This window comes from Fistularia commersonii, chromosome 22 (assembly GCF_037954325.1).
Source record: "Fistularia commersonii isolate RoL2024-O1a breed Wild chromosome 22, RoL_Fcom_v1.0, whole genome shotgun sequence".
NCBI classification, from domain to species: Eukaryota; Metazoa; Chordata; class Actinopteri; order Syngnathiformes; family Fistulariidae; genus Fistularia; species Fistularia commersonii.
The window spans coordinates 8,219,751-8,237,500 of NC_141305.1; the positions used below are offsets into that span (position 1 = coordinate 8,219,751).

Here is a 17,750-nt window from a genome sequence, read left to right on the forward strand (position 1 = left end):
GAGAATTCAGAATTCACAACAAAGAAATTTTACCCAGCTTAGATCAGGGAGATTTTAAGGGGGCTGAAATTTGAAACACCAACATCACAATTTGCTCTTTTTATATATATGTATATATATATATATATATATATATATATGTATACATTTTTTATGTGTTACTCCAGCTAAAATGTGGCTCAGTAAACGTGGGAAAACTTGCTGATTGGAATATAATGATATAAATATTAGAATAATATATATTTATATAAATGTAAAATGATGGCACTTTCTCCCATCAGTGAGAAGGGATAACAGTCGAAGTCATTCAATTACACTGTCGACTACACGTCTTTAAGTACCATGAAAAGCGCTATACAAATCCTATGTATTATTATCATTATTGTTATTACTGGACGTTCGTAGCCATTTAAAACATACCCGCATCCACGTTTCGCACTATCCTTAAAAAAGGTTCCCGTTCAGATTCGAGGGCCACCTGGTTCCTTTCAGCGATCATGTGCGAACCCGCACATTCCGCTTTAGTCCAATTTTTACGACACAGTTATCCTGGAAGTTGCTGGGGACGATTATTGCACCGTTGCTCATGATGCAATTACAAGACGGGAAACCCAAACAGGCATGAACGCCAAAGCCTGCTATATAGTCAGTTTTGCCTCATGAACTCCGAGAACATCCATTAACTTAGCCGGGCTACAGTAACCGCCCCGCTGCCGTCTTCCGGTCGGACATGATGAATTGGCTCACCACACCGCTGGCCAAGCCCCAAGGCTGAAGCTTCTGCAGGATTTGACAGAGAATAATACTCCCCTGCTTACCTATTCAATAACAAGAGCTGTCAACAGCTTCTCTTTGTGCAGCAGGTAGACCAAAACGGTCTAGTGGTTACACTGAATTGAAATATCCATCCAATGAAAATGTGACAGCCATAATAATCCATTAGACTTTGTATAGAGTGCATGTTGTTTTGAAGTGTGTGCTGGAGAATGGTGTATAATGAGTAGTAGTTGCATCTGTACACCGCAATATATAGCACAATCGTGCACAAACATGTTCTCTCTGCAAAGCATAGCATTTCTACGTCTACCCCAAAACAATATTTCAGTTCCTTGGAATATTAGTGCTCCTTTACCCCCCTTCTTTCTGAAATAAAAGTTGGCTTCTTGTGAGTTGGAATTAACACAATGCCTTATCACTCCTCTCTGATGTTGATGTGAAACCGCTGCCGCTCAGAATTGGGCCATGGCTAAAGATTAAATGACACAAGACGTTTCTATATCCAAACCGCTCGCTGCTGTTATCATGAAAATGGCACGGTCCAAACACCCGGCCTGTAAGAAGTTCTCAGGCGAGAACTTATGGAAGTTTCAGATCCACGTGATGACATGAAAATTCTATTAAATATAAAAATATGAGGCTTCCCAAATTTTGTTGATAATACAGAAAAAAATAACCACCAGCAACAGTCAAGAGATAGTAGTAATATAGTAAAAACAGAAATACCACCTGCATTTGTTAAATTCAACCACAGCAAAACTCCTACACAGCTGGCAGCGAAGCACAAACCCAGAAGAGGAGAAATACATTTTCAAACATTGCAAAAGCACCAAAAGCCAGTAGAAACAGACTTCAGAAAACCTCCTAAATTCCTCGTCCCTCTAGTGGAGCGTGCTGCTCCAGTGGCTCAGGAGTAGCTGCAGACCAGGACTTTGTCTCCCTGTCCTTCAGCTCTAATAGCAACAGTGGCACTTTCCATCTTTCAGAAGGCAACATACTTCCATACCTACAACGGAGCAAATTAATCAAATGATATTCATTTTCATGAAACCCATTGTGACTCTCCCTCATACAAGGAAGATGCCAAAGCTTGAAGCCCTTCAAGAGAATGGGAAAATTCTAGTTTCTTTCCCTATGTGTGTCTATGGCGCCTCCCAGCCAAGCAAGAAAAAAAGGAAAAGTTCCTTTTTTGTTAATGTTGTTTGGAGATTTTAGGTGTGCTAAGTTTAGATTATGTGCACATGAAAAAAAAATCATCAAAATATTTTTGCAGACAATATTTATTTATTTATTTCAATTATTGAAGAGTCACAAAACTAGCATAGACGAAATGTGCTGGAGGGGCCAATAAAACCAATAGAGAAAGTACATACAAGACTGAAAAAAGACATAGAAAAATCAACACAAAAAAGTAAACAATACACTAAGGGGTTGACACTTACCAGCACAAAATGCGATAATGAATCTAGCCACATTACTTGATTTGATTAATCCAATATGAAGACTACCATTAATTTGATTATTTTAGACTTCGCCTCAAATAAAGTCTACAAATGGTTGCAAGAGAAAGGACCTTTGTATCCAACTGAAAATCTGGAAATATGGGTGGAGATGATTGGCTGACCTTGTATCGTCGCAAATCAAATACTGTGTGTGTGAGTGAGTGTGTGTGTGTGTATCATCTCTGATGGTACACAGACTGGCAAGACTCAAAACCCTCCATACTGTACATACTCCCTCTTTATGCAACAGACTTTGCACATAGTGTTTCTACTCTAATCTACCGATTCTTGTTGGGATCTCAGCTGCTGTACCAGAATGAAAAATACCTGGGAATGTGTAACAACACTTTATAAAAAAGGGATATTAACAGAAGAATCCTGCATTGTGTCTGACCTCGCACATTATCTGACTCAGCCGAAGAGGACCTGGCAGCGGTTCTTACAGGCTTCTTACTGCAATCCCCGCGCTCGGTCCCAAAGCCCCCCCCCCCCTTTCCATCTATGGGACTGCAATCCCAGCAGAAGGTTCCAGCACACTAAGTAGCCCGTTGGCACACTCAGCACCTCCAATCTAAAGAGTGCACGGAAACCACACGTCCGCAAAAGAAGGGAGGGGACGGAAAACTGCTTGATCTCTCAGATAAGATTTCGATTTAGCTTTTTTTATTTAAAATATGTTATTATTATTATTATTATTATTACTCCTTCTTTCATGTCTATGAAAATAATAGTAATGTAACATGTTTCTCATGTTAATCTCGAATGAGTGTTAAGAAAAACTGTTAATTGTGCAGAGGCGAAGATGATTGTAAGAGTTCACCATTGTTTTTTTCTCTCCATTGCGCACAATGAAAGCTTCGAGTAATAATGGGGAAACATACAACCCTTGACTTTTTCTCAACGCAACTGACGAGATTTCAAAGCAATCTTTTCACCGTGTATCTGAATACACCGTTTGCATCTCTAGGGCAAATTGGGACATGGGTTACGTTCCTAAAGTCGGCTGTGCTGGAATGGAAATTCTGCATTCTGTTTGGGTTGAGGTGTAATTATGGAAGTGCCTGTAAGGGCTGGGTATTGATTTATTCAGCCCCTGTTCTCTTGTTGTTCCCCTATTTCCGAATTGCCGTTTCCACAAGCGTGAACTGAAATTTTCGTCTTTGTGAAGCTGTGGTGTTAAAAACGCAAATCTACATAACTTGGACTTTCTGCATATCTTTAACACCCCAAGGGAACTTTTAAAACTTAAACTTATCACAGGACGACTATATTTTTTAGATGTTTGTGGAGGAAACATTTCTGTGCATTGCCTTAAAGCCAAAATATCAATGATTTATTGCCTCAAAAGAACTAAACATAAACACAAAGTCTTGCTGTTATATTTAAAATGGAATATACTGACATCCTGCAAGACATGTGAAACAATTAAATTTGGCATTTTTGCAAATGCCACGTGCCTTAACCGTCTTTTCACTTGCATTACATTACATTACATTTGGCAGACGCTTTTATCCAAAGCGACTTAAAATAGAGGACATAAGCACTGCAAATAACACTTGCAAATACAAGATGCACAGGAAATATACAGAACATTAAGCTGGGGTTAGTTTTTTTTTTTTTGGACAAAGACGTACACAAACGTACACACACACACTGCATAGCCTAACTTGGTGCCTAACCTGATCTGGGGCAGCTCAAGCATCAGCACAGTAAATAGTCCTGAATTACTTTTCTTTTTGGCTCAGTCTGCTTTTTTGTTTGCAATGGTACTGTGTTTGCCTTACCAGGATTCTCCACTGGTTTGTTTATAGTGCTGGATTCAGAGACCATAAGTCATCACAGGCTCCATGTGCTCAGAGCTACAGCTAATGCTAACACTGATGTGTGTTCAGATATGATATTACAACTGATAAGCAGCAAATAATTATCTGTCATTTGTTGCAATTCTTTTCACAAAGCCACTTTCAAGTCCTTTCCCAAAATTTCCAAAATTGTGGAAAAGGCGACCATTTATTTACCATTTTATAGTAAACGGTTTTAGCTTGTAATGTCAGCATCGTGCCCAAGGACACTTCAGCATGCTGGCAGGAGAAGCCATGCATTGAACCTTGCACTGAAACCTTCTTATTGAAGGAATGCTCGGCTTTACCAACTGAGCCGAAGTCACTTCAGACAACATTTTAATAACCTTGTAATGGATGTCTGGTCCTGGATATCCTTTGCAATTAAGGGACTGCTTGTTTTCCACACTTTTATAAATTGAAATACAATAACAATAATTTCATAGCACTTTCCATTAAGTGCTGTACAACTGAGAGGGGTCAAGAGTAGGACACCAATGAACAAGGACATACTTAAAATTTATTTATTCAACTTATCCTGTAGTGAGGGACTCAATGGGGTCTTCAATGAACCTCCTGAATAGTTTTGGACTGCGGGAACCTTGAAGATACCCATGCAAACACCAGTAGAACATACAAAATCCATATAGAGAGGCTCCTGGGAACCTTCTTGCTGTGAGGCGGAGATGCTAACCACTATGCCACCACCCAGGAACAAAAAAATAAATAAACAAAAGACTCTAAATCTTGCCAACTCTCTAATTGGGGATGAAAAAAGGACTGGAACCTTATGAATGCAGCTCACGTCCAGGCACATATGGCTTCATGTAGTCAGATAGCTAGGACGGTGCAACGCCATTGACTACATAGACTAGCAACCAATTAGCCGTACAGTCAAAAACAAAACAAAAAAAACTTTGTGTCCAAAGTAGAGGGTCTTTGTGACTAAATCCTCCAAAACTTGAATATTAGGAATTGAGTTTGGCATCTTCAGTTACACCCCTTAAAAATTCATTGTGGTGCAAAGTTCACAATATCGCAAAGAACATCAGATATGTGTTTAATTTGTGAGCAGACCTTCCCCCCGCTGACTTTTGACAGAAGCTCAGTGATGATGAAAGATCCCGTGGGGCTGCGGGTCAATTTACTTTCATTCCCACCGACGAATCGCTGTTAAGACAAAAGCAGCTGCTTTCTATTCTGGGCCCGGTGTTGCTGCAAGCGGAGCTGCAGAGGCTGAGATTGGAGACGTAAATGGCGATGATGAGTGACGCTTAAGTGTGATTACGGCCATGGGGGGGTGACTACGTTGTGCGAGTTGGGCTGGAGTGGGCGGAAGGGCAGCTCTCTGCAGAGTTGCACGGAGCCCGATTGGTTGGTTGCTGTGAGAGAGAGAGGGAAGTGTTGCCATGATAAAGGAAGTGAATGTGTTATTTATTTTTTTTTGTTTATGCCGAAGGAAAGGTGACGGATCGGACAAAAGGTCAGTGCCGGTTGCTCTGTCTGCAGGACCCGTCTGAGGGCTCTTAATGGGGCTGAACCGGCACTCCAGCCTAGAACCATCCCTCACACAGAAGCCTCCGCCAGCCTTCTCTCTCTGCCCTTTGTGGAAACAAACAAACGCTTCAAACACAGTTGAAATCATGTGAGTGTTACTTGTCCTTTGCCTTGCAGTAACCCGGGGTGGGGTGGGGTTGGGGGGGGGGCGACAAATTACCCGGACGTTAAAAATAAGCCTGTTCAAACTACATCTCGGTTCCCGCCACAATAAGAATATCGATGTCCTCAAGGGAAGTAAAAAACAGTCTTACTAACTTGGAAAATCAAGTTCAGTTAAGTCACTGCTGGAATACCAACAGTTTACATAAGGCACTGGCTCCCTTTATTTTAATTTATTGCAATGGTTTAAACGTGTATATATATATATACACACACACACACACACACACACACACACACACACACACATATATATATACTGCTCAAAAAAATAAAGGGAACACTTGAACAACACAATGTAACTCCAAGTCAATCACACTTCTGTGAATTCATAGTGTCCACTCAGGAAGCAACACAGATTCATTTTGACTTGTTTTAAGGACATTACATCAAAGTTGGATCAGCCTGGAGTTTGTTTTTACACTTTAATGTTGAGTGTGATTCCTAATCCAGACCTCCATGGTTGATACAATTGATTTCCATTGATAATTTTTGTGTGATTTTGTTGTCAGCACATTCAACTGTGTAAAGAGCAAAGTATTTCATAAGAATATTTCATTCATTTAGATCTAGGATGTGTTTTTTAAGTGTTCCCTTTATTTTTTTGAGCAGTGTATATATATATATATTCGTATATATACGTACATACGTATATTTATATATAAATATATATATATCATATATATATACTTCAGATATATGACTATTTTCTTCATTTTTTTAACGTTTTGTCCTTTAACTTGTAGGCCTTTTTTTGCTTTACCTGTCTTTTTTTTTTTTTTAAATCTGTATTTTTCAACAAACTAATGATTATGGATAATTCAGGGTAACCTTGATCTGCTTAAACTAGGCTATAAACATTGATAGCAACAATTGCTGAAAAAGAAAAACTATTTCAAAATCAATATTCACTTTGTAATTAGCTTTGGAATTAGAGCTGCCAGGCAGGAGGTCTCGAGGAAGACCGAAGAGAAGATTTATGGACGTAGTGAGAGAGGATATGAAGGTAGTTGGTGTCAGAGAGGAGGATACAGAGAACAGGGTTAGATGGAGAAGGTTGATTCGCTGTGACGACCCCTGAAGGGAAAAGTCGAAAGGAGAAGAAGAAGAGTTCACTTCGTAATTAGCACTTTGAACCAATTTCAACCGATAACTTTGAAATGTGCACACTGTGAACCCCGACAAGACAGGATTGCAAACAGACGAAACAAACGAAACAGACAACAAAGAGACGAATAAATAAATAAGGAGTGTTCTCTCTAAACTAGCCGAGAACTAAATAAAATTATGTGTAAGGCTTAGAGATCCAGCACAACAGATGATGGTTCAACATGATCAGAAATAGAAAAATCAGAATGGATGGTGAGATACAGCATCCTTATTAGGTGTCTCAAATGACATTACTGGTGCGTCTGTGTTTATGTGCAAGTGGGTCTGCGTGCATGTGTCCGTGTTTGTGAGCGTGTGTGTTTTCGTGTGTCTAAACGTGCTGCAGTGAGATCACAACACTTCAGCTTCACTGTGTTGAATGAAAAAAGGCAGGAGGCCCTTGTATTATCTATTTATTTACTTTTGTTCTCATCGATATGACAAGCTTTAATTTGTGGAATTAAACATATTAAGGGCGTAAATTCTTCAATTTATTTATTTTTTTGTTTAATAAAAAATTGAAGTAAGTCTTTTTTTGACACAATGTTGTCTTCTGAGCAGAGAAACTCCAAGAGATGGAAGATCCTCAAGTTGCTTCACAAACTCCAAAGAAAAGACGCCAGGGAAATAAAGAACAAGGCGGAGCAAAGCAAAACAAAAACTATTTCCCACGATTCTGCGCAAACTCAAGATCCTCAATCCTCCTAGGTAAAATGTTTTCAAGATAGAAGTCCAGGTAACTTTTCAGTTTCCGCGTCTCTTTCAGCCATTGACAAAGCAGCAGGTGTAACCATGGCGATATTTAACTGCACTTAATGTCCTGCAGCTGATTCAGCCACCTGAAACACTTGTCAGACATTCTCTCAAAATTCTGCTGTTACCATTTTCAATTTTGCACACACACGCACACACCCACACACACACACAAACACATATATATATATATATTCATATATTCTCTCAAAATTCCCCTTTCAAAATTCTGCCGTTACCGTTTTCAATTTTGCACACACACACATATATACATACACATATATATATCTATATATACACACACACACATATATATATGTATATATGTGTGTGTGTGTGTGTGTGTGTGTGTGTGTGTGTGTATATATATATATATATATATATATATATATATTTAATAATTTATATATTTGATTTATTTAATCTATCGATTAATTGATACATTCATTGGGTGTCAACTCAAATATACTCTCCTGGCTTTTATACTTCATTTGCACATCCATCAACGTTACTTCTCACTTTTTCTGAGAGGGAAAACACACACACACACACACACAATCTATGCTGATGTGTGCACATTGGCATATAAAGCATGTTTTGCAATTTATCAGCATAGTCGTTGCAGTAAATCCGTGTCTTGAGTGAAGTACTCTTCTATGTTTTTCTGAGGTGCTTTTAGCTGAGTAAGAAGCTGAAACGTCTAGAAATAGATTGTTGATTTTGAAACTCCTGTCAGTTAATATTAAGAAGTGATCATAATCATCAAATGAGACAGATGGTTTAGAAAATCTTGGAAATGCATTGGGAATTTCATCTGTTTTGCACTGTTTGGCACATCTTAAATTTCAAGAGGTCATTTGCAAAGGTACGCAGTGTATCTCCAGCGGTGAACGAATGTGAGGGAAGAGGTCCCAGAGATGGTTATGAATTACTGTACCACGTATATCACTCGCGTCTGCGCCTGCACGAAAATCATCGAGCTATTTATGTATCTCCGTTCTAGCCTCTGATAGTTTACTTCTTTTTTCTAGGTCAGCGATGCTGATTTTTTTTTTTTTTTTTGTGTTGTTTAATGTTTCACACAAAGACATTTTTTTCAATACAGGAATTGCCTTTTAGATGTAAGAATAAATTTCGTCGAACAAAAAAAAAAGATATAGTATATATTGGTAACCAACTGGGTATCAGTAATGTGTGTAAATCTTGTCTTGATTTTGTTTAATACCCAATCAAACCAATTGTCTTGTTTGTAATAACTGCTCGTACAGGGATGCGGTTACAAATGCATGCAATTAAACTGCCAGAGGACACAAAGAGGAAAAAAAACAAAACACTTGTACTGTAAATATACTGACTACATTATGTACAGCTCTCTCTCTCTCTCTCTCTCGCTTACTGACAGTTGCACACAATCTGCTGTGATAACTGATCTAGAGTACATTTCAGCCTGCTCCTCCACATCAGGCAGCTAATTCCCATTAGTGCCTCCCACACACTGATGTTGTGATCTACAATAGGCCTGTTGAACAATGGAGTCCTGCATTCAAGGACTCTTGACAACGGCAGCATCCAGCAGCAGCTGAGATGGGGGTGGGGGGGTGGGGGGGGTGGGGGGGAAGCTGAGCAGTCAATGAGATTTGCGCCAATAAATGCTCACATCATGTGGGTATTATCAAACTGACAGCAAAGGATAACTTAACCTACTGGAATACTTCCTCCTCCTCCTCCTCCTCTTCATCCTCCAAACACCTCGGAGTCAGATACGGGAGGGCTGCTGTTTTAGGAACTTGTATGCAGCCCTCTGTGCGACTGGACTCATTTGAATGCAATTACGTAATGCTTTTTTGTACTCCATACAAAAATAGAACTTAGCTTTCCTTGTCGGAGATGATATAACCACAGCTCGGTGCAACATGCTGTGTTGGATTCAAATGTCCTTTTACAGACCAACAACAACAAAATATTCCATTTAACAATCGCATAGGATATTCAAGGACATATATTCTGATCCAACAAAGGCTTCAAACACCCATTGTGATCTTAGACGTCCATTTCTGATCACTTTACGTATGTAAAGAGCTGCATTTCAAATTCAGTTTCAAAAAGTTGTCAAATGTCACTGCCTACACATCTCATGTATGCTTTACATTGCCATGGCTGTTGAGAAATACATCCACTTGAGGGTAGAGCAGAGTCCACCTCCAAGTACCACAAAAACATGAGCACGGCAAGCGGTTATTAACGACGCCACGGACAGAGTATTCAATACCGTGTTGTCTTCTTCGTCGTTTTATTCGCTGGTTGTACTAAAGCACCCTGTGCAACACGGCCCCCAATGACTTCTGGCGGTACTGCAAACTTTGCTACATTTGGCAACCAATCTGCAGGCTCCCTCCAAAAATATAAAGAGTTACACCTGAAACGAAGGACTGACTAAAGTCATATCTGTATTTAACGTTAGGCATAAATGAGCTGTCAGAGTGGTGATGGGACAAACTTTGTAAAAAGGTGTACTCACAACATACTGACGACATAGCGGTTTCCTCCACCAAGGCCCATTTATGTAGAATAAGCAGTTTTCAGTGATAAAGGACAGAATTTAGTCCACAGAATATAGCCACTGCAAATTTTGTGTCACGGTTAATCAATAAGCAGACTGGTTGAATAATGTAATCTCCTTAGAAGGTAATAACGTAGCTCTAAAACAACGAAAAAAAAAAAACACAGAAGGCTAAAAGAGATACATTTTACAGCAGTTTCTCAGCACGACAGTTCCACAAACAATTCATTTAACGATTTTGGCTCCCCCCACCCACCTTTCTGTAACAATACAGTACAAAGCTTTGGTTTGTTCAAAAGCTCATGGATTTGAAAATGAGCCTGTCTTTCCAGCGAACATGTACCATGGCTGTTTGAAAAGCGGTGTTTTAGTTGGATCAATGCGGGGGGCCTGGGTAAAATATCAATATTAATCATTTCTGCTTGTGAGCTCTCACTGTCTCTGTAACACGTTGGCACAGCGGTTGGTGGTTCTGCCGAACCGCAAGAACGTCCCCGGTTCAATTCCGACAGAAGGAGGCCTTTCTGTGTGGAGTCTGCAGGTGCTCTCCGTGGGTTTCCTCCGATTTCCTCCCACAGTTCAAAAATATGTAGTAGATTTATCGGAGACCCAGAAATTCCCGCAGAATGTGGAAAAAAAAAAGGTTGTTTGTCTGTATATGTGGTTGTGTGATCAACGGGGCAATGGTTAACTCTTGCCCAATGACAGCCAACAATGATAGGGTTCAGCAACATTAGATCCTGAATACAGGACAAGCTATACGGGACGGAAAATTTGAATATTGTGATAAAGTTCTTTATCTTCTGTAATGCAATTAAAAAAACAAAAAATACTTTTCATGATACTGTAATATTTTGAGATAGGATTTTCGAGTTTTCTTAAGATGTAAGCCGTAATCAGCAATATTAAAATAATAAAAGGCTTGCAATATTTCAGTTGATTTGTAATGAATCCAGAATGTATGACATAGATGTTTTTGTAATTGCATTACAGAAGATAAAGAACTTTATCACAATATTCAAATTTTCTGAGACAGTCCTGTAGAGAATATAGGTAATAATATGCTCTCACTCTCATTCTCTCTCTTTGTTTGTGTATTTTTCAAGAACAGTTCATAATCCTTTCCAGAATTCAAGATTAATACTTAGTTATTATTCAGTTGTATGTAATCAAGCACATATACATGATAATACAAACAATGAAAAATGGAGGAGTGCTAGAAAATAATCAGAAACAAACTATATGAATGCCTGTCGTGAAAATTAAAATGAATTTTAAAACATAAGGATGCACATCTTTTGTGCTCACGAGAACCTGTGAGGTGAATAATTGGTAGGCTTCTCTTTCCGGAAGGATTTCGCACATCCTCATTGCTAAATCCCAAGGACGAGATCCAGGAGATCCCCGGCTCATCGTTAAGGCAAAAAGCTGCAGGGGAGATAGTTCATGGAAAGGAATTTGGAGAAAATTGTATCACGTTGTACACGAGCCACACGAACCGACAGGTGCAACAGGATTAGCATGACAACACGGCAGCCATTAAGCACAGATGTCGTTCAGCAATTTGACTCAGGCCGTCATTCACAATGAACCGAACTCCGGCAAGGCTCTGCTCATGCCGTTGTTGCCGTCTGAGTGATGCAGTCAAAGCGGCAGTTGAAGAACGATTCCCTGCAGATTGCACAGTGTCAGCTGCTCGATGTGGAGTCGGCTGTGAAAAACAACCGTCGCCATTTCCATCTGACAAATACTGTGCATTAGTCTTGCTTGTCTTCTGACACACTTCCGCAACTTTCTGACTGCCATTATGGAAAAGCAACTCCCGGACTACAAATCAAATATTAGATATTTAAGCTGCATATTAGAGTACATTACAGTATTTCTAAACATATACTACATTTCATTATCTGCTTATGTGAAGTATGCAGAATCTATCATTATTATCTGTGGCCCATTTCTCTTATTTTTCATTATTTCTTTCAAGAAATCGTTATTATAGTATACTAGTATTTAAGTGTCACAAGGAGGCGAGATGACATTGTCAGCGTTTCCTGTATAATACATATAAAATGTACTCGCCATTGCTTCCCACATCAAAACCATGAATTAACTCAACTGAATTAAGCGACTGACCAAAAAAAGACTGTACAAGAGGATTAATTAACATACATAAAACCAACCAAATAAAAACCAATTACAGAGCATAGAATCATAGATCATTGATGTTAGATGCTGAAGGTTGATAATTTTGTCACTTTAAATTAGCTAAAAGCTCTAAAGGCGCTCATTTCTAGTATTATTCTGGATATAAGGTAAATGTAGATAAAATAGAGGCTATAGATGTAAATGATCTGGTCCCAGAATGAGTTAACCTACAGAATAGATTCAGATGGCCCAAAGACGGAATTAAATATTTAGGCATCTTCATTTCCCCATCTCTACATAACCTCTATAATGTAAACTGTAATAAAATAGTTCAGCATATTAGTAGTGACCTGGAAAGATAGTCCCTGCTCCCACCCTCCCTACTGGGTCGAATAGAAAGTATCCGTATGAATGTTCTATCCAGACTGTTGTATTTATTTCAGATGCTACCGGTGGAAATTCCGACACCAACGTTTGCTCACCTCAATAAATTATCAAAACTTATCTGGCAAAATTAGCACCCTAGACTCAGACTTAAAACTTTATGATCATTCACATTAGATGGAGGTCTCAAACTCCCGAACCTGAAATATTATTTCTGGGCTGCACAAATGAAGCCGATGATTGCATGGATTCGTAACAATACATCTACACATCTAAAAATTGAGTAAAGCAGGCGCAATCCCTGGAAATCTTACCCTTTTTTGACATCCCTGTGAAAAAAATGGCACCCTGGACAAAAACCACGTTAAAAAATTGTGATAAAATACAGTCGGCCTATCAACTACCAAAACTACTTTCATCACCAACAAATATTGGATTTATGAGGACCGTTATCCCTAAAAATTTAGATACCGATTTCAGAAAATGGTCAGAATATAGTCTTATCTATTTGCATCAACTGATCAAGGATGACAATCTTAAAAAAAATTAGAGCAGCTAGCTGACAAAGGAATTTGATCTCCCGAAGACAGCCTTTTTTATATATCTTCATATAAGATTCTTCCTGACAACACACAAGGATCGGGAAAAACTTCAAAAGCAATAGGGAAAAAAAAAAAAAAAATTGGTAAGCTGAATAATAAATTTTTATCCACAAATATACATAACTCCTGACAGATAAGACAGAGATGGGAGGCAGAAATGAACATTAACATATCAATGGACAGGGGAGGACTGGGAGGAGACCACAAATTCAAACTTGTTGAGAAATTTCAAGTGAAAAGTAATTATTAGGAATTTTCAGAACACTAGAAATGCGGCTGACACATTGTAGTTCTTGCTGGATGAACTGTGGTAAAGATATTGCCAACCACACACATGTATTTTGGCTTTACCTCAAACTAAGTTTATTTTGGAGGGAGATTTTTTGATGTGCTCAAAGCAGTCTTCAAATGGGACATTCCTCAAAGCCCTACAACTGCATTATTAGGCGCAACCCCCCCATGGATATAGACAGAAAGGATGAAAAATACCTCCTAAACATATTACTCACAACAGCATAAAAAGCTATAACTATCAGGTGGTTAATAGGTGGTGGATCTCCCTACATATAATATATGGATCCAAAAAGTATAGGACATTTACTAGATGGAGCTAATTACATATTCAGTGTTACAATTGCATATTGCATATTCTTTCTTTACTAAAAGATGGGCACCTGCCATGTCTTTACTTATACAATTTGGTTGGACTGGCACCAGACATAAACATAACATCCTTTAAGATTACCTATGTGGAGTGGATTTTTTTTTTTTTTTTTATTAATCCCCCCTCCCTTTTTTTTCAGTTACGATTTCATGTCATGACATGATAATGTCATCTTATTTTATGCGGTATATGTGCCTGCCATATTGATGCAGAGAAATACAAATTAGAAATTGAGTTAAAAAAAAAAAAAAAAATCGGCCAACAGCATCTTGATTGTTTTACTCAAGCACAGTACTTGGTGTTACAATATAACACTACAGATATGTTATATTGTTAATTCATAAGACATCAATAACTGATTAAGACCATCATTTTAGGTGGTGGCATCTTTAATTAAATTTGTTAAAATTAATCATCACATTGCCATGAATTAAGTCCTATTACTCTGTGCACCAGTCAATTTGATGCCAGTATGTGCTTCATTATTTATTAATTAGTTAACTGTTTATTTATTTCTTCACCAATAAAGGCTGAATTAAAAGAATATATTGTTCTTTGTTTAGAGAGACAATTGAGTATTTATAAATATAGGTAAATGGAAAATTAATTAGTGATAAGAAATGCAAACAAGGCTGTACCAATCTTTAGGAGGCTCAAATAAGTTTTTGATATTATTTGAAGCAATTGCAACTTCTAGGGTTTTATAACCATTACTTAGATCTCTGTAAGTTAATACCTCATCTAAATAATTTAGATAATAAATCAATAAAATGAAGATGCTAAGAAGCATCTTTTACCATATGAAAGAGACAATGGTTTGCTATGATTGCAATTTTTTAAAAGAACATAAAGTTATCGTTAATTTTTTTCTTTTTAGGCCTATTAGATTCATGTCAGCTTTAATTGTCAGAGAGGACTTGAAATTAAAAACTCCAATAGATACCAAACAGTGCAACAAATGTGGCACACACGCAGCTGATATATATATAAATATGTGTACGTATATATACACATACACATTTTATATATATATATATATATATATATATATATATATGTATGTATGTATCAGCTGATGAGAAACATATACACATATTTCTTACGAAGAGAGAGATAGAGTGAGAGAGTAATAGGGCAATCGAGACACATAAAGATAATCGATGGCTGCATCCAAGTTATCACCCTCATCAAGTCGCGGTGACAAAGTGACAAATAAGAGAGAGAAGGTGAACTTCCAGGAAACAGGCTGGTTGTACTTACCCTAAAACTTAATCAGTCAATGTCGTTACGCAGGAATTATTGGACCAGAACCAATAACGCCATCGTAACTACTAATGTTGACATTTTGTTGCCACTCAAATACGTTGTTATTCAACCGTATCAAAAAAGTATCCCAAACCTGTTTATGGTTATGATTGAGATTATGTGATTAAGGTTATGATTATTCTTCAAGTGATTGACAGTAATGTCAACCTTGGTGCTTCTGCTCGTGTCACTATAAATCAGCTACAAGATCACCTCCAAAATGTTTGCTTGAGATATCTTTTTAAACAGCTATAAAGCATCTGTGATTTAAAGCCGGGGGCCCATTCATCTTTTAGGTGAATAGTAAAGGTGGTCTCTAAAATTAACGGTTCATTCTTTGCAAAGGGCACTGTTCATATTCCAGTCTGGTTGGAAAATGACTAAATCGTAAAACACTGATAGTTTCCACTGGCTGTCGAAATATCTTTCAATGCAGGTTGTAGATTTCAACCTCTGACCGCAATCCCCAAAAAGCGACAGCAGCATCAGCGCCGAAGACCATACCTCTCTTGCTGAATTTGTTTGGGTGATTAGAGGAGCATCTTTTTCCCCTGAACACCACTCTTCTCTTTTCTCAGCATTACCCTCTGTGTGAGCCGGCAACAAAAGATAAATAGTCACAAGAGGAGTTCCACCTTCTGGTGATAAGTAGCCGCTGTCACCTAATCTTGGTGGCCATTCAAAAGCTGGCTGAGGAGAATAGTTGAGAAGATTATAAAAAAAGCCTTAAGGACAACATGCCCCATTAATCTTGGTTACTTATTCCACGTAAGGCACCCTATCGCCTTAAAAAAACAAAATGACTGGATAAAAAAAAATATATGAAAGAAAAAAAAAAAATCAAAAAGCAAGTGGAAAAGAAAGCCCTTCAATGCTGTGATGTGTCTTGGGTAGTTGATCCATGTTGTAAAAGCCCAAAACAGCATGGAGAGGGGGAACTTTATATTTATGTCCCCGTCCTGGAAAAGCCCAGCTTCAGCTCTGCGGCAGACAGCGGAGGTTAGACCGATGTAAGCCTCGTTGACCTTGTTGATGTTGCAAGAGGGGGACAGAATACTAACAAGCTAAAAAGAGGGACTAGGGCAAGCGGATGTCCTCCTGGCTTGGCATATATGCTGGGGTGGGGGGCAAACTCCCGAAAAAGCCATGACGAGAGTTGCAGTAGATATTAAAATGGTCCATAAAATCCTGGCAGGATCATCCGTTATCATAGGTATGATCCTGCACTCATTAAAAACTTTACTTGTCCAGTGTCTCATGAATGAACCGCCTCTCCTTTACTGTTCATACTTTCTCCCAGAACCCGAATGAACTTTTACAGATGCTCTGTTGATATCACCCCAACCAGCTGTTTCACAGTGCGGCGCGGCAGCTGGAAGTCGGCCCGCAACATCATCGGTGCCTAGTGCTCCTCCATCAACGACATAGCCGGGCAGCACAGATGGAAAAAGGCTCAAAACATTATGAAAAAGTCCCACATTGCTCTCCCTCTGCTAGGAAGACCAGGATTCAGGCTGAAGAACTGTTTCTTTCATTGAAGAAATAGGTTGTTGGCTAACTGAACGATGGATAATGAAGCACTGAAGCATCACACACACACACACACACACACACACACTTACTCCAAGGTCTGGACATATTGGAACCAGGGTCATATATAAACACCCCAAATGCACACACCCTGAACACGCACAGCTAAAAAAAACAGATAAATTAAAACCAAACAACTCATGTAAATACCATAGTACTATAAATTGATTTTGATACTTGAACTTGTTTTCCGACGAATCCCATTTAATACCAGACTTTTAGCTTACAATTTTCCAGTCGCAGACATAAAACTGGTAGTCCTAGCTGTCTTTACCTAGTCTTGGGGCTTACGATGATATCAAACATGTTTGATATTATTACAAGTGTTATGTCAGTGTAGAGACTGAATCAACAACCCATAGATGAGCTTCAACAAAAACGGAAGAAGGAAACCTGGTGGACAAACAATCACCAGAGCAGTATTGGCAGCAAAGACACTATTTGTTTGCAGTATGTATGAATGGTAACAGCACAGAATGTGCCAATCAGTACGGAGCGTCCAGCAAGAGAATGGTAGTGCTGTGCTCTTCAATGTATCATGGATAGAATGGAGTAGGAAAAGCGAAAATTATAATATCATACATTTTATTTAAGGCACATTACTGATGTTGGAATCACTTCACTTTAGGCTTATTTTCCCTTTATTTTACATATTTATCTCTTCCACCAGGCAAATAGCAAGGGAAAACATTGCATTGTGGCAAAAACTTGCTGAGAGAATCTAGTTGTAGTTTTCCACAAATCTTTTCAAAATCTTCA

At 38.5% G+C, this 17,750-nt stretch overlaps 1 protein-coding gene across 1 annotated transcript in view; it reads right to left on the minus strand.

The window, feature by feature from the left end:
• whrnb (whirlin b) overlaps window positions 1-17,750 on the minus strand; it is an 84,130-nt gene that overhangs the window by 47,172 nt on the left and 19,208 nt on the right. The window lies entirely within an intron of this gene.